Below are 23520 nucleotides of genomic sequence, written 5' to 3' on the forward strand. Positions count from 1 at the left end.
CTATGAACAGCCAGCAAAGTATGTCACCTATATGAAACACACATTTCTAAGAAGACACAACCTACCAAAACTGACTCAAGTGGAAACAGAAAATCTGAATAGACCTGTAACAAGTGAAAAGATCAAGTTAGCAGTAAGAGGAGTATATCAGTGGCTCAGGGGGTTAAAGCCTCTGCTTTCGGCTCAGCCCCAGGCTCAGCCTCAGGCTCTCTGGTCAGCAGGGAGCCTGCTTCCTCCTCTCTCTCTCTACCTGCTTCTCTGCCTACTTGTGATCTCCATTTTGTTAAATAAATAAATATTAAATAAAATAAAAAAAGAGGAGTAGATCATCCCAGGCTTGTAGCTCACCGGCCAACGGCCTCGCCGGGGCCCTCAGCACCATGGCAGCGGTGGAGGCTGAGGCGGCAGGGCCCTCGGAGGTCCATGGCGGCGACTGGGCACTTCAGGGCGCTAGGCCAGCCAGCCTCCCAGAGGCGGTGGGGCCACGGCAGGCCGGGGCTTGGGCGGCGGATCCCCACCAGGCGGCTGGGCCATGGTGCGGCTCGAGCGCCGGCAGTTGAAGTACCTGAGGAAGACGCGCTACGTCACCACCGGTCGCAACTCCTCACAAGCTTCAGTTGACCTGACCACAAGCCGCTTGAGCTTCATCTCGCGGGGCCACCTCGAGATCTTCACACCCCACCCCACCCCCTGCACATGAGCGCGCGGCGGCAGCCGTGGCACAGCGCCCAGAGGGTTCTAGCCCAGGCCAGGCCCAACGCCAGCCGCGACTTCTGCCTGCACCCCCTCTTCGAGAATGGGTGTTCGCCATGTTTCAGAGACTCGGGGCGCTATTGCTGCAGCTGCCCCGCGTGTGCACGTTTAGATTCCCGAGCACAAGCATCAAGATCCTGGACACTGCCCTGTCCAGTGGGAAGAGGGAGAAGTAGGAGGCTCCCAAGTCTCAGGTGAAGCCTGAGCAGGCTCACATTCTTGTCCCTGATCATCAACTTGATTACAGACATCATGGCCCACCTCATGAGTCCCCTTCCCTCCCCCACGGGAACCATCAGTGCTGCCAACTCTCGCCCATCCAGCCCCCCCCACCCCTCCCCCCACTCCATCCCCCCGGGGAATAGGATCCTCAGGTACAAAATGGGTTATGTGATACCAACTGACCTCAACTGAATGGCCAACAACTGGCAGCCGGAAAATGAAAAGGAAGCTTCCGATGCAGACAGCCCCAACGATGAGTCAAAGCCACCTTATTCATGTGCACAATTCACAGTACAAGCAACTTCAATGGCTCCTGAGAAGAAACTACTGCAAATGGAATTTATACTCACATCACCAAAAATTACCCATACTGCAGGACAGCAGACAAGGGCTGGCAGAATCCAGTTCACCACAATCTCTCACTGAATCCTTATTTGATCCAAGTACAACATTCCCAGGAAGAACCAGACAAAGGCTCATTCTGGAGGATAGATCCTGCCTCTGAAAGCAACTTAATAGAGCAGGCTTTTAGGAAAAGACGGCCTAGGTGCGTGCCTTGCTTTAGAACTCCTCTGGTACCACTCCCCTCTAGAAGTGCCCTAGCCTCTCCCAATCATGCTGGAGTGCTGTCTGCTCTCTCCTAGGTGCCCAGACCCCCAAGAGCCTGTCAAGGGAAGGTTCACTGGTTCCCCTGAAGCCTAAGTCCAGGGCCTCACAGCCCAAACTGTCCATCATCACGAGGCATGGCTTGCCCAGAGTGTACCAGGCTCAGCTCTCTCTCGTCGGCCCATTTTTAATTGCTGGCAGTGGCAGCTGCCACACACGATCAAGCCCATCACCCACACGGACACCATTCCTGGTGGTCACCTCAACCTGCCAGCAGCTTGTTGTGCAAAGGGTGCATGTCCCCCAGATCACCAGCATGGCCGGCCTGGTCCCAGAGAGCATATGCACTGTCACTGGCCATGCTCTAGTCACTCAGGTGGTCATGCTGGCCCCTCATAAGGCAGAGCCGCAAGAGAATGGAGATCACAAAGAAGTAAAAGTGAAAGTGGAACCTATTCCTGCCATTAGCCATGCCACACTGGGATCATCATTCAGATGCCACAGACCACCCCTGTTCACATGGTCACTATAGTGCAGCAGTCACCTCTAGGTCAGCACCAGCTACCAATAAAAATGTCACACAAAACGGGACTCACGTGGTGCCAGTCTCTGCCACGGCCAGGTGAATAAGGTGGCGAGTTCTCTGCACATGAGGGCAACACATGTATCAGCATCGGCCTCCCTGCCTACAAAGCACCAGAATGGCAACCAGACAAAGCAGCCGGAACTGAAGCGGGTCCAGACAAAAGAAGGCAAGAGCATCATCATCGCCCTGAGTGTGGACACGCCGCCGGGAGCCAACAGGGAGAAAGGTGTCCCAAACCAGCAACTGCCACAGCTTTTCTTGCTTTAATATCAACACTGTGGTGCCAAAAAGAGACACTGCCTCTCAAAGACACTGGGAGCACATTGTCTTGCTGGGTAAAGGGCCCGACAGTTGGACTTCATCTCAGCACTGACAACACAAAACCCAGGTGGCCTTAAAACCCCTAAAAGACAGAAGTCACACCTGAACAAAACCCCAAGCGATCCCATGCCTGGATTCGTCAGTGTCTCCCTACCCTGAGGTCAGCTTGTCACTACACAGCTGAGCTACTAGGACACGGCAGGGATCATCCCTGCTGCCCTCCTAGGACCGTTGGGTCTGTCACTAGTACATGAGACAATAGTTCATGATTCACATTTGGAATTAGAATATTTGTACTTTCTTTACAAAATAATGGGGTCTTTGACATTTCAGATCATTCCATTTCTACGCTGGAGATTTTGGACCCACACAGGACCTTTTTGCGTTGATTTCATTTTGGGGACAAGAAACAATGTTGTTTTGTTTCTGTTGTTTGTTTTCAACCTATGGAATGATTTCCTTTTGTCTGTCCTATTAACATTTAGATGGAGCTACTTGATGAAATCTGGAGGTTTTCTGTGATACAGCAGGTTCTGAATGCAGGATGGACAGACAGGTGAGATGGACACCCATGCTGGGTCCCATGTTAACCATGTTTGAAAGAACTACTGGGCGTATGGAGCTGCTCTTACCTGGGTCTGTTTCCTGCAAGTTTTTGTTGTTTGTTCCTTTGTGTTGACTTTGTCCCTGGCATAATTTCCTCTCTAAGTAAAACAAGCCTCCTTAAAAAAAGAAAAAAGAAAAAAGAAAAGAAAAGCCCACTTCCCAAGGTTCTAGCTTTCAGAAAGGGCACAGTGAGGGATTTTTCATGTGCTGCAGACACTGAATCAAGCCTCAGCTCCGATGAATCAGGGCATTTGCCAGGAAGTGCCAAAACGTAATACCCAGCGACCTAGGCCAGACCAGGCCACCTCTCTGAGCCATCCCTGGGCAGTCCCATTCCCTCCTCTTCAGTTTCTGGAGAAGAGGCATATGTGGGGAGGTCCCACCCTGGGCTGGACAGTGGATGCCCTGGCGACCCCTTCATGTTCACACCAATGGCATGGTGGGAAGGGTGGAAAGAGGATTCCTAAGGTGCCTCTCACCTATGCCAGAGTGAATCCAAGGCCCTCAAGCTGGTCCCTTTCATCTCCATGGTGGAGAAGGGTGCATCCTGGCGTGTGGTATGTCTGGAAGGGAGTCCCCTGGGTCTGAGGACCAGCCAAGGCTGCCAGACAGGGCTCTGAGGCCTCCTGTCTGGATGCCCGGCACTGTCCTTACAGAGCTCCACACAGGAGATGGGCAGGAGCTGAACGATGGGATCCCCAGTCCCACCTCCTTGAAGGACAGGAAGGTGCCCCCTACTGCCAACAATAAGAGTCCAAAGCTGGCTCAGGGTGAGGGCAGTTGTTGGGCAGACCCAACACCCAGATGCAGCGAAAAGGGCCCAGGTACCAGAAGCCAGCCTACTACTCCCCCAGGCTCCCTGTTAGACTCCTGCTTCCCCATGAATCTGGATCCCCGTCTCCTCCCCAAACTCGCCCTCAGGGCCTCGAACTGGCCTTGGCCAGATGCACAGTCATTGTCCACATATTTGTAGGAATATCAGAAAAGAGACTTTAAACCATGTCTCATCCCATTCAGTCTAGAGTCCTTTTGCACTATGCTATGCATTTTCCGAACTAGTGCTCCCTGCTGGCCCTGTAGGCCTGACCGCCCCTCCCCACCTTCTCCAAGTCTTACACACAATCATGGTGAGCTAGGAGACACTTTTCCAAAGGGACATGGGGCTCCTGGTACTATGTCTGTTGCTCTGCCATTCAGTTGTGAAGAACACATCCCTAGAGTCCCTCCAGGATCAGGAGCAGAGACCTCAGGGCACAACATTCCAGAAGGATGATCAGGCACAGCCATTGAGACCCTCTCTGACACAGGACTCTGATATGATTCCCTTCTATTGCCAACTCACAGTGCTGCACTAAACATCCTACATGCCCTAAAACCTGAGCACTCTCACCCCAGAGACAGGCTCTGTGTTCTCCTCTCAGGACTGAGGTATGTTGTCAGAAATCCCAGGGACAATGCCATTAATGCAGGGAGCTGCTATAAATACACAGCTGGCAATCTAACCTGAGATGCCAACATGTTCAGACATCCCCCACCTCACATCCTTGTATTGTTGCCAAGAATCTTTTTCCTAACAGATTTATTTATTTATCTGAGAGACAGAGACAGACACAGAGGGACGGTGGAGAGACAGAGGGGGAGACAGAATCCCCAAGCCAACTCTGCCCTAAGTGCAGAGCCTGACGAAGGGCTCCATCTCATTACGCTCAGCATGACCTGAGCCAAAACCAATAGCAGGACCCTTAATCGACTGAACCACCCAAGCACCTTGCTCCTTTTGTCTACTGTGGGCCCTCCTGTCTCACCTCTTTCTGTACGCCACGAAGATCTTTGGGGTCTGCTCTGGGCTCCAACCCCCAACCCTCCTGATGGCTGCAGTGCTGACTGCATGTCTCCCCAATCCCACCTCAGGGTAAAAGGGCTCAGCCGTGAAGAGCAATGAGACCTGTGTGGTGTGGACCCAGCGGGCGCACCTGTTGGAGCAGCAAGTAGAACACCTGGTGCCCCTCTTCCTAGGCAGAGACCTCGGCTCCGTCTCCATGTTCCTGGGCACATACAGAGCTTTTGCCACCACCCAAGAGGTGATGGACCAACTGTTTACAAGGTGAGCACCCTGTCCCTCCCCAGCCCGGTGGGATCTGGCCGCCACCTCGCTAGCAGTCTTGGGATGTCACCACACTTCCCTCTGTGACAGGGGCAGTCAATTCTAGGGACTCAGTGGGGTCCTGTAGGGAAAGTACACCTGGGTGCCTGGCCCTGTGGAAAGGTCCGCTAGAGGGGCTGTAGTCGTCCTGCTCATTTATCATCGTCCTGCTCCCCATGATGAAGCCTCTGCCTCATCCCCCCCTGTCACCATGGTCTTGAGCTGGGCTCTTTTCCCATTGGAAAAGGAGATTTGAAACCCCATCTAGGCCTGTGGCCTGGCTGAAACCAAAGCGTGGATGCCTGGGAATGAGCAGGGGGCCCAGGCCCACTCAGATATCTGCCATGGGGCTGGTTGGGCCCCGTTCGTTCATCAAGCATAAAGGATGCCCTCCTAGGGGCAGTCATGCAGACGCTTCTCTGGGAGCTGACGGTGATCCCGTCCACGGAGCAGACAGCACTCTGGAGTACCCCAGGGCTCCATACAAGTCGGGAGTCAGATAGTGACACTAGACGTGATGAGGAGTAGCGTCCAAAGGGCATTTCCTGTGATGCCCTCCTGGCCTCCTCCAGCCATGGATGCATCCTCTCTCACTGTGGCAGGATTGGTGAATCCCAGGAACAGCGGAACATGTGAGTGAGCTTTGGCTAACGCAGGAGGGCCTTTCCTCTCCAAGAGGGCAGTGAGGGGACTTCACTGGCAGGTCCCAGATCTCATGATCCAGCTCCTTAAAGTAAATCTCTCTCAGTCTCTCTTTCTTTCTCTCTTTCTTTATGTACAATTTATTCTGATGATAGATAGGTAGGCAGGCAGGCAGGCAGGCAGAAAAATAGCCTATCAGTTGTGTTTCTCTGGAGAACCCTAACTAATAAAATTACCTCCCTTGCAATCATCTTAAAGATGGGAATATGGTTTAGATTTACGAAAGTTTAGTTACATAAGACCATTGTTCATTCATCATTCCCAGTTGATACACTTCACCTGAAAATCTTATTATATTCTCTCTCCCTCCCTCAACATCTAGATCTGTATTTGACCTCACGACAATAAGCAACAACAGACATTATTACTTTATAAAGGTGAGGCAGAAAGAGGATAGGAAAACTCAATGTCATCAAACCAAATCCATCAACCCACTAATTCTATTTAACTCTGGCTCTCTTTTAAAGCCAAAGTTAGTATGCTTTAATGTATAATCAATAACATTCGTTCATACACTTATCTTGCTTTTCTTTATATATAATTTTTTATTAACATATAATGTATTATTAGCCCCAGGGGTACAGGTCTGTGAATCACCAGGTTTACACACTTCACAGCTCTCATCATAGCACATGCCTTCCCCAATGCCATATTATCTTGCCATTTTAAGAGATTTTTCACTGACATCAAGCACTTTCCACATAATCTTGCACCTCTTCCTGATTCAACATCCTCTTGTATCTTGTTACCGAAGCCCAGGATGGAAAATCCTAGAGCACAAAATTTTACACAGGGTGAATATCAGGCTTGAAAGCTTTGGGACTTTTATCTGCCTGACACAGGATTTTGAAGTGATCACTGGATGACTAGAATTGAACTTCCCATCAATGAATACTCAGGGGTACTATTATGAGTTTTCCATTTCAATGAATTTCCTGTTATTAGTCTCTTTCATTTAGCAATTCTTTAATTTTTTATTTTTTTTATTAACATATAATGTATTATTAGTCCCAGGGATACAGGTCTGTGAATTGCCAAGTTTACAGACTTCACAGCACTCGCCGTAGCACATACCTTCCCGACTGTCCATAACCCAACCACCCTCTCCCTACCCACCTACCCCTCAGTTTGTTTTGTGAGATTAAGTGTCTTTTATGGTTTGTCTCCCTCCCAATCCCATCTTGTTTCATTTATTCCTTTCCTACCCCCAAACCCCCACATTGCCTCTCAACTTTCTCATATCAGGGAGATCATATGACAATTGTCTTTCTCTGATTGACTTATTTCACTCAGCATAATACCTCTAGTTCCTTCCACACCATTGCAAATGGCAACATTTCATTTCTTTTGATGGCTGCATAGTATTCCAGTGCGTGCGTGCGTGTGTGTGTGTGTGTGTGTGTGTATACACACCACATCTTCTTTATCCATTTATCTATTGATGGATATCTTGGTTCTTTCCATAGTTTGGCTATTGTGGGCATTGCTGCTATAAACATTCGGGTGCACGTGCCCGTTCAGATCACTACATTTGTATCTTTAGGATAAATACCCAGCAGTGCAATTGCTGGATTGTAGGGTAGCTCTATTTTTGACTTTTTGAGGAACCTCCATGCTGTTTTCCAGAGTGGCTACACCAGCTTGCATTCCCACCAATAGTGTAGGAGGGTTCCCCTTTCTCCGCATCCTCACCAGCATCTGTCATTTCCTGACTTGTTAATTTTAGCCATTCTGACTGGTGTGAGGTGGTATCTCATTGTGGTTTTGATTTGTATTTCCCTGGTGTCAACTGATGTTGAGCACTTTTTCATGTGTCTGTAGGCCATTGGATGTCTTCTTTGCAGAAATGTCTGTTCATGTCTTCTGCCCATTTCTTGATTGGATTATTTGTTCTTTGGGTGTTGAGTTTGATAAGTTCTTTATAGATTTTGGATACTAGCCTTTTATCTGATATGTTGTTTTCAAATATCCTCTCCCATTCTTTCAGTTGTCTTTTGGTTTTGTTAATTGTTTCCTTTGCTGTGCAAAAGCTTTTGATCTTGATAAAGTCCCAATAGTTCATTCTTGCCCTTGCTTCCCTTGCCTTTGACAATGTTTCTAGGAAGAAGTTGCTGCGGCTGAGGTCATAGAGGTTGCTGCCTGTGTTCTCCTCAAGGATTTTAATGGATACCTTTCTCACATTGAGGTTCTTCATCCCTTTTTGAGTCTATTTTCATGTGTGGTGTAAGGAAATGGTCCAGTTTCAATTTTCTGCATGTGGCTGTCCAATTTTCCCAACACCATTTGTTGAAGAGGCTGTCTGTTTTCCATTAGACATTCTTTACTGCTTTGTCGAAGATTAGTTGACCATAGAGTTGAGGGTCTATTTCTGGGCTTTCTATTCTGTTCTATTGATCTATGTGTCTGTTTTTGTGCCAGTACCATACTGCCTTGATGATGACAGCTTTGTCATAGAGCTAGAAGCCTGGAATTGTGAAGCCATCAACTTTGGCTTTCTTTATTTTAGGATTTTTTGTCCCATTTCTTTGAAAAAAATTGATGGGATTTTGATAGGGATTGCATTAAGTGTGTAGATTGCTTTAGGTAACATAGACATTTTCACAATATTTGTTCTTCCAATCCATGAGCATGGAACATTTTTCCATTTCTTTGTGTCATCCTCAATTTCTTTCATGAGTACTTGATAGTCTTCTGAGTACACATTTAGTAATTTAATAAGTGGAAAATTAAAAACAGCAGCCTCCAAATATGGAAGAGTTCCAAACCTTTGGCAATTAGCATGACATCAGTTTGTTCAGCCACTGTACTAATCACTGCAACACACACCAGAGAGTCAAAGTCCACTGACAAATGGAATCTCACCCATGAATCCTAAATAAATTGCTATCAGCGTATGGGCTCCCAAAATGCCCAACAGGCAGCCTGGAACTCACTAAGTTTCCAGAAACATCTGACTCAACACCTCCTCGTTTGTCTTTTCTAATGCTTGAGGAAAAGTTCAAAGCAAAAAATTATAATCCACTCTTTACAGATTGTCCTCATAAGATAACCTCTTTTTATAAGACAAAATATCAAGATGTTTGTACCAGTGGATTTTCAATCTTCCAAAAAGAGTTTTGACTACCTAAAGCAAAAACAATAAGAGTGCATTGTGGAACTGAAAATATGCAGGAATAAAATGTATGAAAATAATAACAAAAAGACTGGGAGGAAGAAAACGGAAGTTGGAAATATTCTTATATTATACAGGCAGTGGTATAATATTATTTGGTGATGTACTGCGTTAAAGATGTATTCTCTAAATACTTGGCAAACAGCTAAAATAAAGTGATATGGTTCATAATATAATAGTGGAGATGAAATATAATATTTTTTTAAATCTTAGTGAACCCAAATGATAAAAAAAAAAATCATAGAAGAAAATGAGAATAGAAAACAAATAGCAAAATGGTAGACTTAAACCAAATCCCATTGATAATCACATTAAATATATATCGTCTACCTTGTTTCCAGAATATATAAAGTACTCTTACTACTCAACAATTAAAAGACAAATAACCCGGGGCGCCTGGGTGGCTCAGTGGGTTAAGCCGCTGCCTTTGGCTCAGGTCATGATCTCAGGGTCCTGGGATCGAGTCCCGCATCGGGCTCTCTGCTCAGCGGGGAGCCTGCTTCCTCCTCTCTCTCTCTGCCTGCCTCTCTGCCTACTTGTGATCTCTCTCTGTCAAATAAATAAATAAAATCTTTAAAAAAAAAAAAAGACAAATAACCCAACTTAAGAATAGGCAAGGGATTCTAACGGACATTTTTTCCAGAGAAGACAGACAAATGGCCAGTAAGCCCATGAAAAAATTTTCAACATTATTAGCCTTCAGAAAAATGGAAAGCAAAGCCACAATGAAATACCCCTTCACATGCTCTAGGATGACTATAATTAAAAAGACAGAAAATGACAAGTGTCAGAAAGGATGTGGAGAAATTAGAACTCTCAATAATTGTTGGTAGGAATATAAAACGATGCACACATTTTGGCAAATAATTTGGCAATTTGTCAAAATGTTAAAGACACAGTTATCATAATCAAGCAGATCCACTCCAATATTCAAGAGCATTGAAAATATATGTTCAGAGCACCCAGGGGCTCTGTTGGTTAAGCACTGGACTCTTGATTTTGGCTCAGGTCATGACCTCAGGGTTGTGAGATCCAGCCCCACATCAAACTCTGCACTGAGCATGGAGCCTGCTTAAGATTCTTTCCCATACAGCCACTCTGGAAAACAGTACAGCAGTTCCTCAAAAAGTTAAACATAGATCTACCCTATGACCCAGCAACTGCACTACTAGGTATTTACCTGAAGGATACAAACATACTGACCTAAAGGGGCACCTATACCCCAATGTTTATAGCAGCAATGTCCATAATGGCCAAACTATGGAAAGACCCCAGATGTCCATCGATAGATGAATGAAGATTGTATAGGGTGTCTCAGTGGCTCAGTCAGTTAAGCATCTACCTTGGGCTCTGGTCATGATCCCACAGTCCTGAGATCAAGCCCTACATTGGACTCACCGCTCAATAAGGAGTCTGCTTCTCCCTCTCCTTTTGTCTCTGCTCATTCTGTCACTCTAAAGTAAATAAATAAATAAAATATTTTTTTAATAAACAAAATATTTTAAAAATAAAATTTAGGGATTCCTGGGTGGCTCAGTCAGTTAAGCATCTGTCTTTGACTCAGATCATGATCCCAGGGTCCAGGGATTGAGCCCTGCATCGGGCTCCTTGCTCAGTGGGGAGCCTGCTTCTCTCTCTGCCACTCCCCCTGCCTGTGCTCTTTCTCTCTCTTTGACAAATAAATAAATAAAATGTTTTTAAAATAAAATAAAATTTTAAAAAGATGTATTATGCATAATATATTATATAAAACATAATTTATATTTACATTTATGTTATATAAAACATCTTTTTTAAATTTATGTTTACATATTTATATTTACATTTATATAAATCTATATCTATACACACACACACACATACACACATACAATGGAATGTGATTCAGCCATGAAAAAAATTGAAATCTTACCATTTGCATCATGGAACTAGCGGGTATTGTGCTAAGTGAGATAAGTCAATCAGAGAAAAACAATTATCATATATTTCATTCATATGTGGAATTAAAGAAACAAAACAGAAGATCATAGAGGAAGAGAAGGAAAAAATCAAATAAGATGAAATCAGAGAGGGAGACAAACCATAATAGACTTTTAACTATAGGAAATAAACTGAAGGTTGCTGGAGGGGTGCCAGGTAGGAGGATGGCATGACTGGGTGATGGGCATTAAGGAGGATACTTGATGGAATGAGCACTGGGTGTTATATGCAACTGGTTAATCACTAAACTCTACCTCTGAAACTAATACTACAATATAGCTTAATTAATTGAATTTAAATAAAGTAAATTTTTTAAAAATTTCTCTCTTTCCCTCTCCTCTGCCCTCCCCACTCATACACTCTCTCAAAGAAAAAAGAAAGCATATGTCCACACAAAAATTTGTACACATTCACTGCAGCATTATTTATACAATCCAAAAAGTGGAAACATCCAAAATATCTATCCACTGACAAATGGTTAAACAAAAGTGGTATGTCCATAAAGTGGAATTTTGTTGAGTAATAAAAAGGAATGAGCTACTGATACATGATACATGTATTCAACCCTGCATTGAAGATGAAGAGACCATTCAGTTTGATGATATTGAAGAGAAAAGGATATGGAGGAAGCAAATGTCCCAGGCCCTGGCGGAGTTCCATCTTTGCAGGACAGTAAACACACAGCAGACTATAGCCATGATAGATGCTACACATGTGGTAGGTGTCTTCCACACAATTACCAGAATCATGAGAACAGTAGAGAGTCAGAAAAAGAATAAGGGGTGGGAGACTGCTCCCGATGGCCAGGCCCACCTCAGACCATGGGTCTCACTACATGCATAGACCCCATGGGCCTTGACCAGACTATTCCAACCCTCTGGTGCAGGAAGTATTGGAGGCTCCTGACAACCTGGGTACAGGACAGCAAGGTAGACCAGTGGGGCAGAATATAAATTGGAGTTATAGACCATAATTCTTCAGGGGTTCTCTTCCCAAAAGACAGCACTGTGAGGACAGCAATGAAGAGGACATAAGACCCAAGGTCAGCAGCCACCTCAATTATCTCCACAGGTGTAAAAACCTAAACCACAACATGACAAAGAGACAAAAGCAGTTGACTCACCAGCTGAACATTCATCTGCTCTTGAAGCTGAGCAAGGTGGGGCTGAGTAAAAGGTCAGTTCACTGCCTCTGCCATCATCCAGGTTAGTCATCCAACCAGGAGATATAAAATTGAAATGAAATTCTAGTAAGAAGAAATTCATAAAATATTGGAGCTGATGACCTTAAATGCTTGCTTTTTGCCCATTGACAAGATAACTAGAACTATCTGCATTATCTATGTAGCTTGGGGTTTTTAATATTTTTAACTAAAAACCCTAGCTTTTGGGTAATGACAAACATGGGTATGTTTATTTTTTTATGCCTGGTTTTTCTCATTACACCTTAGAGATTTTTAAGTTGTTTCTTACCTGGCCAAGTTGACATTTTTAACAATATCATTTTTAATCTGTAATGAAATTCATAACTTGATTTTTTATTAAATCCACTATAATATGTATTATTATATGTGATTTATAATAAGAAATACATACTTAGTCTTCATCCCCTTTTCCGGCACAGGGCTTCAAAACCCCCAGAATTTCCAAAATAATGAGAGTGATAAAGGTGCCCTTTTTTATGTTAATGAGGTGGCTTTGAAAACACCTCAGGATCAACCTTATAATTAAAGGGTTGGTGGAGTGGAACAGAGTAGAGAGCCCAGAAATGGACCCTGAACTTTATGGTCAAATAATCTTCGACAAAGCAGGAAAAAATATCCAGTGGAAAAAAGACAATCTCTTCAATAAATCGTGCTGGGAAACTGGACAGCTATGTGTAGAAGAATGAAACGACCATTCTTTTATACCATACACAAAGATAAACTTGAAATGGATAAAAGACCTCAATGTGAGGTGGGAATCCATCAGAATCCTAGAGGAGAACATAGGCAGCAACCTCTTCGACATTGGCTATAGCAACTTCTTTCAAGATATGTCTCCAAAGGCAAAGGAAACAGGTGAAAATGAACTTTTGGGACTTCATCAAGATCAAAACCTTCTGCACAGCAAAGGAAATAGTCAACAAAACAAAGAGGGAACAGGATGGGAGAAGATATTTGCAAATGACACTACAGACAAAGGGCTAATATCCAAGATCTATAAAGAACTCCTCAAACTCAACACACACAAAACAGATAATTATGTGAAAAAATGGGCAGACGACATGAACAGACACTTCTCCAAAGAAGACATACAAATGGCTAATAGACACATGAAAAAATGTTCATTATCACTAGGCATCAGGGAGATTCAAATCAAAACCACATTGAGATACCACCTTACACCAGTTAGAATGGCCAAAATTAACAAGACAGTAAACAACATGTGCTGGAGAGGATGTGGAGAAAGGGGAACCCTCTCACACTGTTGGTGGGAATGCATGTTGGTGCAGCCACTTTGGAAAACAGTGTGGAGAGTCCTTAAGAAATTAAATATAGAGCTACCCTATGACCCTGCAAATTGCTCTACTGGGTATTTACCCCAAAGATACAAATGTAGTGAAAAGAAGGGCCATCAGAATCCCAATGTTGACAGCAGCAATGGCCACAGTCGCTAAACTATGGAAAGAACCAAGATGCCCTTCAACGGACAAATGGATAAAGAAGATATGGTCCACATATACTATGGAGTATTATGCCTCCATCAGAAAGAATGAACACCCAACTTTTGTATCAACAAAAAGAGATTATGCTGAGTGAAATAAGTCAAGGAGAGAGAGCATCAATTATCATATGGTTTCACTTATTTGTGGAGCATAGGGAATAGCACAGAGGACATAGAGAGATGGAGAGGAGATGTGAGTTGGGGGAAACTGGAGGGGGAGACAAAGCATGAGAGAATGTGGACTCTGAGAAACAAACTAAGGGTTTTGGAGGGAAGGGGGGTGGGAGGTTAGGTGAGCCTCGTGGTGGGTATTATGGAGGGCAGGTGTTAGCACTGGCTGTGGTGCATAAACAATGTGTGCATAAACAATGAATTCTAGAACACTGAAAAGAAATTTTTAAAAATTTTAAAAATAAATAAAATAAAGGATTGGTGGGCTGGAATGCCTGAGTGGCTCAGTTGGTTAGGCATCTACCTTTAGCTCAGGTCATCATCCCAAAATCCTGGGTTCAAGTCTCACATCAGGTTCCCTGCTCAGCAGAGGAGTTTGCTTCTCCCTCTGCCTGCTGTTCCCCCTGCTTTTGTGTTCTCTTCTTCTCTCTAACAAATAAATAAAAATCTTAAATATTTTTTTTAATTTTTTTTTTTAAAGAAAGGGTTGCTGGGTACCTGGGTGGCTCCATCAGTTAAGCATCTACATTTAGCTTGGGCCATGATCCCAGGGTCCTGGGATAGAGCCACACATCAGGCTCTTTGTTCAGTGGGGAGCCTGCTTCTCCCCTGCCTGCTGCTCTCCCTGCTTATCCTTGCTTTCTCCTTTTCTCTGTGTCAAATAAATAAATAAAATATTTTTAAAAAATAAAAATAAAGATTTGGAACTTTCAGTCCCACTCCCTAACTTCCCAGGGAGTGGAGATAGCCTGGAAGTTGAATCCATTGCCAATGGCCAAAGATTTAATCGATCATGTCTATGTAGTAAATCCTCCATAAGAATCTGAAAGGACAAGTTTCAGAGAGCTTCTCAGTTGTTGATCCCTTAAAGATTTGGGGAGAATGGTGCATTCCAAGAGAGCAGGGATGCCCATACTTTGCCCTATGAATCTCATATCTGGCTGTTTCTGAGTTATATCATTTTATATTACAGTCACAGTCTAGTGAGTAAACTTATTTGCTGAGTCCTGTGAGCCACTTTTGGAAATTAATCAGACCTCAGGAGGGGACATGGGAACCTCTGGTTGATAGCCAGTCAGAAGTACAGATACCAACATGATCTTAGAATTGGCGTCTGAAACAGAGTGCAATGTTGTGGGACTGAGCCCTCAATCTGTGGAATCTGATACTGTCTCTCGGCAGATAGTGTTGTAGTGTCAGAATAGCATTGAATTGTAGGACATCTAGCTGGTGTCTGAGAATGGCTTGGTGATGTGTGCAAAACCCACATACACATCAGAATTGATAGTTTGTTGATTATCAACAAACTACAAGCACTTGTTTAAAAAAGGTCTTAAGTAAACAATTTTTTAAAGATTTTTATTTTTTTACTTTAGAGAGAAAGAGAGTGCAATTCGGGGGCGGGGGGAGGACAGAAGGAGAGAATCTTCAAACAGACTTCCCCTGAGCATGGAGCCTGACGGGAGGATCGATCTCTTGGCCCATGAGATCACAACATGAGCCAAAATGAAGATTTGGATGCTCAACTGACTGAGCCACCCAGGCACCCACTAAAGAATTAGATTTTCAAAAATATCTCCCTCTCTTTCTCCCTCTACCTCTTACTTTCCCCAGATTACTTTCTCTAGGGAAGCCCGCTACCATGTCATAAAGACACTGTGATGAGAAACTGAGGCCTCTTCCCAACAGCTGTGTAACTGGAGCTGTTACGTCCTGGAGGTGCATCCTCCTGCCTGGGCAAAAGTTGAGGTGATTACACCCTGTCTAAAACCTCATGAAAGACCCCGAACCAATACCACCCAGCTAAGCTGCTCTCAAATCCTGGCCTACAGAAGCTATGAGATAAGAAAATATTTGTTAGCTGAATAAATGTACAGCCGCCATGTTTGGAGTAAATTTATTATGCAACATAGATAACTAATATAGCGGTAAATAAACAATTTCCTCATTCTTCTAGTGGTATATAGTATGATAATGTACACTTAATGGTTTCCTTCCCCTTCTTGTCTCACTTTCCCACTCTCCTACTGGTGTTTCCTGGGATTACCTCTCAAGTAATCAGTTGTACTCAAGCACATGCCTCAGTGTCTGCTTTTGGGATATATTTGTGATATATATGTATATATATCACAGAGAAAGAAGAAAATCTATATATACTAAGACGTTGAGTAAGGGAAACACAGTGGAAAGAGGGAGTATTAAATTCTTCCCATTGTTTTTCTGTTCCTAAAGATTTTTACAAAGCTATAATTACTCTACATATTCAATTATATACCTTAGTCTTCTTGATTTAATACTATATCATTAGTAACTCAGAGTTTTTATATAATCTTTTCTTTTGAAGGTTTTATTATTTATTTGAGAGTGAGAGCAAGAGAGTGGCAGAGGGAGAAAGAGAAGCAGACTCCCCGCTAAGCAGGGAGCCCAACACAAGGCTCTACCTCAGGACCCTGGGATCCTAACCTGACCTGAAGGCAGATGCCCAACTGACCAAGCCACCAAGTCACCCCAGAGTTTTTGTACAGTTGTATGAATGTCTTTTATTTGCTGTGTGGCAGGTAGAATTTCAAAGAATGGCTCCCAGATTCCATACTCTAATGCCCAGAAACTTGAATATGATGAAGTCACTCCATGATCGTGTTGTGTTATGAGGCATAGCTGATCTTAAAAAGGAAAGGTCTCTAGGTGGGTCTAACCAAATCAGTGAGACCTTAACCGTGCAAGAAGAACTTTGGTAGCAGAGGAAGAAGACAGAAGGTAAAGCCAGAAGATTGAAGCCTCAGAAGGACTTGAAGTGCTATCGCTGTTTTGAAGGTGAATGGGATCACGTGAGAAGGAATACGGGAACTTGGGGAGCTGAAGAGGCCCCCAGGGAACAAACAGCAAGGAAGCAGGGATCTCAGTCCCACAGGTGCAAAGAACAGAACCCTGGCAATAACAAATAAACAGAGCTCCAGATGAGAACTCAGCCAGCCAATACCTTGACTTTGGTCTTGTGGTAACCTAAGCACAGAACCAGCTGAAACTGCCTATACCTCTGACCTAAAGAACTAAAAAGAAATATATGGGTGCTGTAGTAATTTGTCATATAGCAATATAAACTAATACAGCTTTAAAATATTCCCTCCATCATAACTTAAGATTGTTGCCTATATTTTGCCCCATAAATAATACTGTTATATAAACACTCCTTTCTAACTTGCCTTTCTTTTTTTTAAAGATTCATTTATTTATTTGAGAGAGAGAGCATGTGAGAGCAAGAGAGGTGGCAGAGGGAGAGAGAGTCCCAAGCAGACTCCATGCTGAGTGCAGAACCTGACAAGGGGCTCAATCCCATGATGCCCAGATCACGACCCAAGCCAAAACCGAGATGGATGCCTAACTATTGCCCTAGGCCTGCCTTTCTTTAAGTCAGAACTCAAAAATGGAATTGTAAGGGCCTATTCAGCCAGAGCGGCCCCACTCTGAGTGAACAGCCATTTTGTTATTTATGCAGTAAAACTTAAATTGACCCTGCCCAACCCCAGGGGAACTTACTTAAAAGCAAGTCCAGGAAACCAGTCCCAGGTAACAAAGCCCAAATACAAGGGCAGGGCAGGGCAGGTGGAGATAATGCTCTGAATGCAGGGATGAGTCAGGTCAGGTGGAGACATCCAATCAGTAGAGCATGCATACTGTCTCCCTAGCTACCAAGGAGTGTGGGCCCTGCCTTTTGGGCGCCAATTCTGACCAACATGATAGGCTAGTTCAAATAGCTACTATGGGGTGAATTGTAATTCAATTGGCCACTGTTGTGGGACCTAGCATGACTATGCAGCATTCTCTGTGTTACAATCTCATTGGTCACCTGTGTGTGGCCAGGCCAAACCACATGGCCTTTGCTCTATAAAATCTAGTCTGTAAAGAAGAGAGGGGTTGCCTCTTTGCAAGAGACGTCCCTGGCTGGTCAGTTTGATTCTCGATGCTTGGTGGGAAATAAAACTTTGCTTGACCTTCGCTTTGTATCAGTCTCGCTCCTTTGACCATGGACCCAACAGAATTATCAGGTAAAGGAAATATGACCATTTTAATGACCTTGATTTGTAATGTTAGATTGCTTTCCAATAGGATTGTGTACTTCCAAATTCCATCTCAAATTTCATTTTATAAATCAGAATGAAAATTCACCCTTACTTCACCCAAAGAGAATTTTGTTCAGTCTTTGATTCCAAACAAATTGTGCAATATATGGCTGGTTATCATATTAATGTGGAACAGCCCTCACTTTTCATATTCAAATAACCTGCAATTTGAGTTTCAAAGCTCTGGTCAGCTTTAGCTTGTGTGAGGACAAAGCCGCAACAACAATCATCTATTTTCTAAACCTAGCTGACAATAGGCTATGTTTAACCAATTTGGCTGAAGATTTGAAGATAATATACAGGAAATTACAAAGCAGGAAAGGAAAATCTTAAAATTGACTTCAGATTTTTACAGTTCATGTGTGTGTTTGCGGGTATGCCCAGATTTTTACAGTTCTTTTTTTTTTTTTAAGATTTTTATTTATTTGACAGAGAGAGACACAGTGAGAGAGGGAACACAAGCAGGGGGACTGGGAGAGGGAGAAGCAGGCTTCCTGCACAGAGCAGGGAGCCCAGTGCGGGGTTCGATCCCATGACCCTGGGGATCATGACCTGAGCCAAAGGCAGATGCTTAACGACTGAGCCACCCAGGTATCCCAATGTTTACATTTCTTAATGCCTAATGACAGTGCCTTGTCATAGGAATCCCCTCCTAGCTCTCCTTCCTCACCTTGAATTGTAGCATGTCATTTATACTTGCCTTTTTCCCCCATCTTCTATGGGTGATTATGTCCCTGCTCCCAAGTTCAAAGCCCTACACCTCATTTCTACCTTTCCTTATAAGCTCCTAAAATAAAATATGTGAAATAAAATTAAATAAATAAATGAAATGTTAGAATCATGTTAATTTCTCAGGAATGCACATAATAAAGATATCCTTACAAAATTAATCCAAATACTTTACACCTCATTTTGAAGCATTTTGATTTGGATTTCCAAAGTTCAGGGTCACCCTAAAAAGAATGAGTATCACCACAGTGGTCTCTCCTGCGCAAAGAACTTATCCCATATACAAACTCCATCTTGCAGCCTTAAATCTCCAAGATACAAATAGTCTGTTGCCAGGATTTCACTTTCAACAAACCAGAGAACAGAGAAATACTGAGATCCAGTCCCAGAACCCCTGCCATTTAATATTTAGTAAAAGTTCAAGATTAGAAGTGAAATAGCTAACACTTAAATACAGCTTATTACTGCCAGCACTGTTCTGAGTTACATGTTATAGAGGTAGGTAGGCAGATAGATAGAGGCAGAGATATACACACATAGTTATAACACAAAAACCCATGAGGCAAAGTACTATTATTATTCTCATCTTATAGATGAGGAAACTAAAAGAGAGAGAAAGTGACTCTCTCAAAACCACACAGCTAGAAAGAAATCATATTCAAGTTCAGGCAGTCTTCTCCCCAAGTCCCCAGTCTTAAATCATAGTAGGCACAATCTCAGGAAATACAATTTCTCATGGCACAGTGGCCTCTGAATTTAGCTACAGCCAAGATGCCCCAGAGCCACCTGTCTGTCACAGCACGCAGGTCAGAAGCAGAGCATGACACCCACAGGGGAATCAGGAGGAGGTAACTGGATGCATCAGAGAGACTAAGGAATGAAGAAAAACCACCTCTCCTCCCCCAGCTATCTCCAACATGGTAAGACAGCAGCACGAGGGCAGTGCCAGCAAAGCTGGTGGGACCCTGATGTGCAGTCCACCTGTGCAGTCCACCTGCTTCCCTCGCCATCACCTGGTGGGTTGCTCTACGCCTTGCCCCATAGAGCCCGCCAGAAGACACAGACCCTGACCAGGGCAGCACTCCCCGAAGCCCCGTCATTATTTTCAAGGAGGACACGGCCACTGCTGGAGGAGCTCCTTCGAGACAAAGAAGTGGTGGTGAAGTAGCAGCAGGGGTATGAGCAGCAGAGCAGCAGCCGCGGTGGGAGGGGATGTGGTGGTAACATGGGAACAATTAGCACCACGTCAGGAAAATATGTATCAAAAAAGACTTTCGTTATGAAGACCAGAAAATGCCATCATTTAACTGGAAAAAAACTATTTTGAAAACTGCCTGCAGTGTCTTCACAGTAACGTTTTCTACTGATGACTCCACAAGTTTTAGTCCAAGAGATTCTGTGAACACTGAACAATAATGGAATTAATTGTGTGTAAAGAACAGAGGTGACAATTGGGAAGAATAACAAAAACGGAAAGGCAGAAGTAGTCAGTTTCTCTGTAATAAAAGTTTCTCTTTCCCAAGGCATGAGAAAATGGAACAGGACTGCGATTAGAGGTGGGTTATGCACATTGCTGGGGGAAGAGGTTGGTAAGTAGATCTGGCGATCGTGATATTTGTGACAGTACAGAAAAGATGGGGAAGTTTTTCCACCGGCAATCAGATATTTTTGTTAAGTCTATAGAAACAGAATATGTCCATCGATACGTATGTATGAATCCAGCTAGAGAAAGAAATAGAAAGACAAAGAAAACTATCAACTTTAGTTGCTTCACTTTCAAAGGTTAAAGTTAAAAGCAAGTGGTGAGTCTGCTGAAAATTTTAGGAAAAGGGGAAGGGGACTCAGTAGTATGTGAAAATCATTCAGTGGTTCCATTCATCTCAATGGCTCATTGTGGGAAACAATGGTGCCGTACAAAGGAGCAGAGCCCTGCTCCAGGCAAACACTAGGATGAGCCCTGAAAACAGGATGCCAAGTGAAAGGAGCCAAACGTCCAGGGTTGACCTAATACCTTGTGATTCCGTGGATAGGAAAAGGCCAGATAGAATAGCCCAGTCTAGAGGGACCAAGTGATTGGGTGGCTGGGGGACAGCTATGCGGACAGCTACAGGGGGAGGAGGAGCTGGATAGATGGGGAGAAGGGTGCTTCATTTTGAGGTGATGGAAATGTTCTGAAAATAGCAGTGACAGTTGCACAGCTTTGTGATTACACTGAAAGAAAGCCCACCAAATTCTAGACTTTCAAAAGGATGTGAATTATGGTTTGTGGGAAAAATAAAAATTAAAATTAAAAGCAAGGGGTGAGAATATTAACTTTTCTTATGCATCCCTATATTGTTTGACTTGTAATTTTTTATGTAATCAAGTGGGAACTTGAAAGACAGGAAAGGAAAAGAAAGAAGAGAAACTAGGACAAAAGGAAGGAGAGAAGGAAGGAAAAGAGAGATGGAGGGAGGAAATTCTATTTCAAACTATTTCTCAGTTGTCACAAAAGAAAATTATCTCTTTTGGCACATGGTTTTCCCAAGCCATGGGGGGGATGCCCCCCATACAATATATTTACTAAAGAAATTGCCTCATGAACCTTCTATTTTTTATTCTATTTAAGTAGCTGACACAATACTTGGTGTTTTGTTTTGTTTTTTTTCAATGATTTTATTTATTTGACAGACAGAGGTCACAAGGAGGCAGAGAGGCAGGCGGAGGGGGGGCGGGGAGCAGGCTCCCGCAGAGCAGAGAGTTCGATGTGGGGCTTGATTCCAGGGCTCTGGGATCATGACCTCAGCTAAAGGCAGAGGCTTTAACCCACTGAGCCATCATTAATAGAGATCGTACCATCATTTTGTGGCCAGATTGTAGCATTGCAACTTCACACACCTGCACTAAACATTTTCTTGCTTATTAATTTAGGATGAAAAAGAATCTTTTCTGTTTCTGTTCAGACCCATCATTTTACAGTGGAGGCTCCTGAAGCTTATATCCTACTCCAGGCTTCATTTCTTCACATTTAGCCAGTTCCCCAGTATTATTCAGATTAACATTAACTTTTGTAAATAAATACATAAGCACTCAAAGTTATTTGCACTGACATATGCTGCCTATACCTGCACATGTGTGTGAGAATCAATTTGGTATCATATCAGCTCCTGGTGGGGCGCCCGGGTGGCTCAGTTTGTTAAGCATCGACTTCAGCTCAGTTCATGATCCCAGAATCCTGGGATCCAGCCCAGCATCTGGCTCCCTGCTCAGTGGGGAGTCTGCTTACCCCTCTCCTTCTGTCCCTGCCACCACTTGTTCTCTTTGTCTCTCTCTCTTTCAAATAAATAAATAAATAAATACAATAAATAAATAATAAATACAATCTCCTTTAAAAAATCAACTCCTGGGGGTGCCTGGGTGGCTCAGTGGGTTAAGGCTTCTGCCTTCGGCTCAGGTCGTGATGCTCTCTGCTCAGCGGGGAGCCTTCTTCCTCCTCTCTCTCTGCCTGCCTCTCTGCCTACTTGTGATCTCGGTCAAATAAATAAATAAAATCTTTTTTAAAAAATCAACTCCTGGTAACTTTAAATCTGAGGTTAATAATGGAAAGCATGGCTTTTTTTCTTTGTCCACAGTATTTAATATGTGTGGCTGTTTCTCTTATTCATTAATTTAAAAGTGTTTACTGAGAAGGGGTGCCTGGGTGGCTCAGTGGGTTAAAGGGTCTGCCTTGGGCTCAGGTCATGATCCCAGGGTCCTGTGATGGAGCCCCACTTTGGGCTCTCTGCTCAGCATGAAGCCTGCTTCTCTTCCTCTCTCTCTCTGCCTGCTTCTCTGCCTATTTATGATCTCTGTCAAATAAATAAATAAAATATTTTTTAAAAATAAAAGCATTTACTGAGAACTTACAACATACCAGGCACTGTGCTAGTGTTGAGGATTGCACAGCGAGCAAAACTCTCTCTTGTCATGGAGCCTACATTCTAGTGAATGAAGACAAATGGTAAGCAAGTAAGCAAAATACAACAGGAACAGGGTGAGGGGATCAAGAGAGACTTCACTGATTAGATGATATCTGGACAGAAACCAAAAGGGGATAACATGAGTTCCCTGATGAATATTTGGGAATATTTGGGAAAGAGGTGATCAACTGAGACTTCATAACACCACTAAGAAATTGGAGGTCATCCAAAACTATATTGACAAGGTTACTCCCCACAGCTCCCTTTCTAGGGATCTATTAGAAACATTTCCTGCTCTCTCTCAAAATAACTTAATGAGGATTTAGGGAGGAAAGATGTCAATAGGGAAAATACCTTAGAGCAGGAATTCCCGTGAGGTTAGAATGTTTCTTTGTATCTCTTAACAGCATGGGTTGTTTTGTTTTGTTTTGTTTTTCCTTTTAATCAAAACTCCAGAGGCAACAGCTAATGAAAACCAATGTAAAAGATGGCTCAAGAGATACAGAATTCACACTCATCAAAGAGCCCTGAAAGGCAGATGCTCTCAGATTCTGAATACTTCCTTGATGGGCAAAACTCCTGGAAGAGTTCTAAAGCCTTTCCAGAACAGATGAGGATCCCTTTATCATAAGCTAGACTGACTCTCTGAAGGACATCTGTCTGTCTGCTGGAGTATTCCAGAAGCTCAAGGACAGCAGCCATCTTCCTCCACGACTTTGCAGCTCTGCCCATGTGAGTCCAAGCAGATGGGAAAACAGTCCAAAA

General features: G+C 43.6%; 2 pseudogenes; both read left to right on the forward strand.

Moving 5' to 3' along the window:
- Nucleotides 1–380: 380 nt before the first annotated feature.
- LOC131837110 (forkhead box protein K2-like) lies at nt 381–2434 on the forward strand (annotated as a pseudogene).
- A 1294-nt stretch (nt 2435–3728) lies between these two features.
- On the forward strand, nt 3729–12264 carry LOC131837111 (Y-box-binding protein 1-like; annotated as a pseudogene).
- Nucleotides 12265–23520: the final 11256 nt, after the last annotated feature.

Source organism: Mustela lutreola, chromosome 7, assembly GCF_030435805.1.
Source record: "Mustela lutreola isolate mMusLut2 chromosome 7, mMusLut2.pri, whole genome shotgun sequence".
Classification (NCBI taxonomy): Eukaryota; Metazoa; Chordata; class Mammalia; order Carnivora; family Mustelidae; genus Mustela; species Mustela lutreola.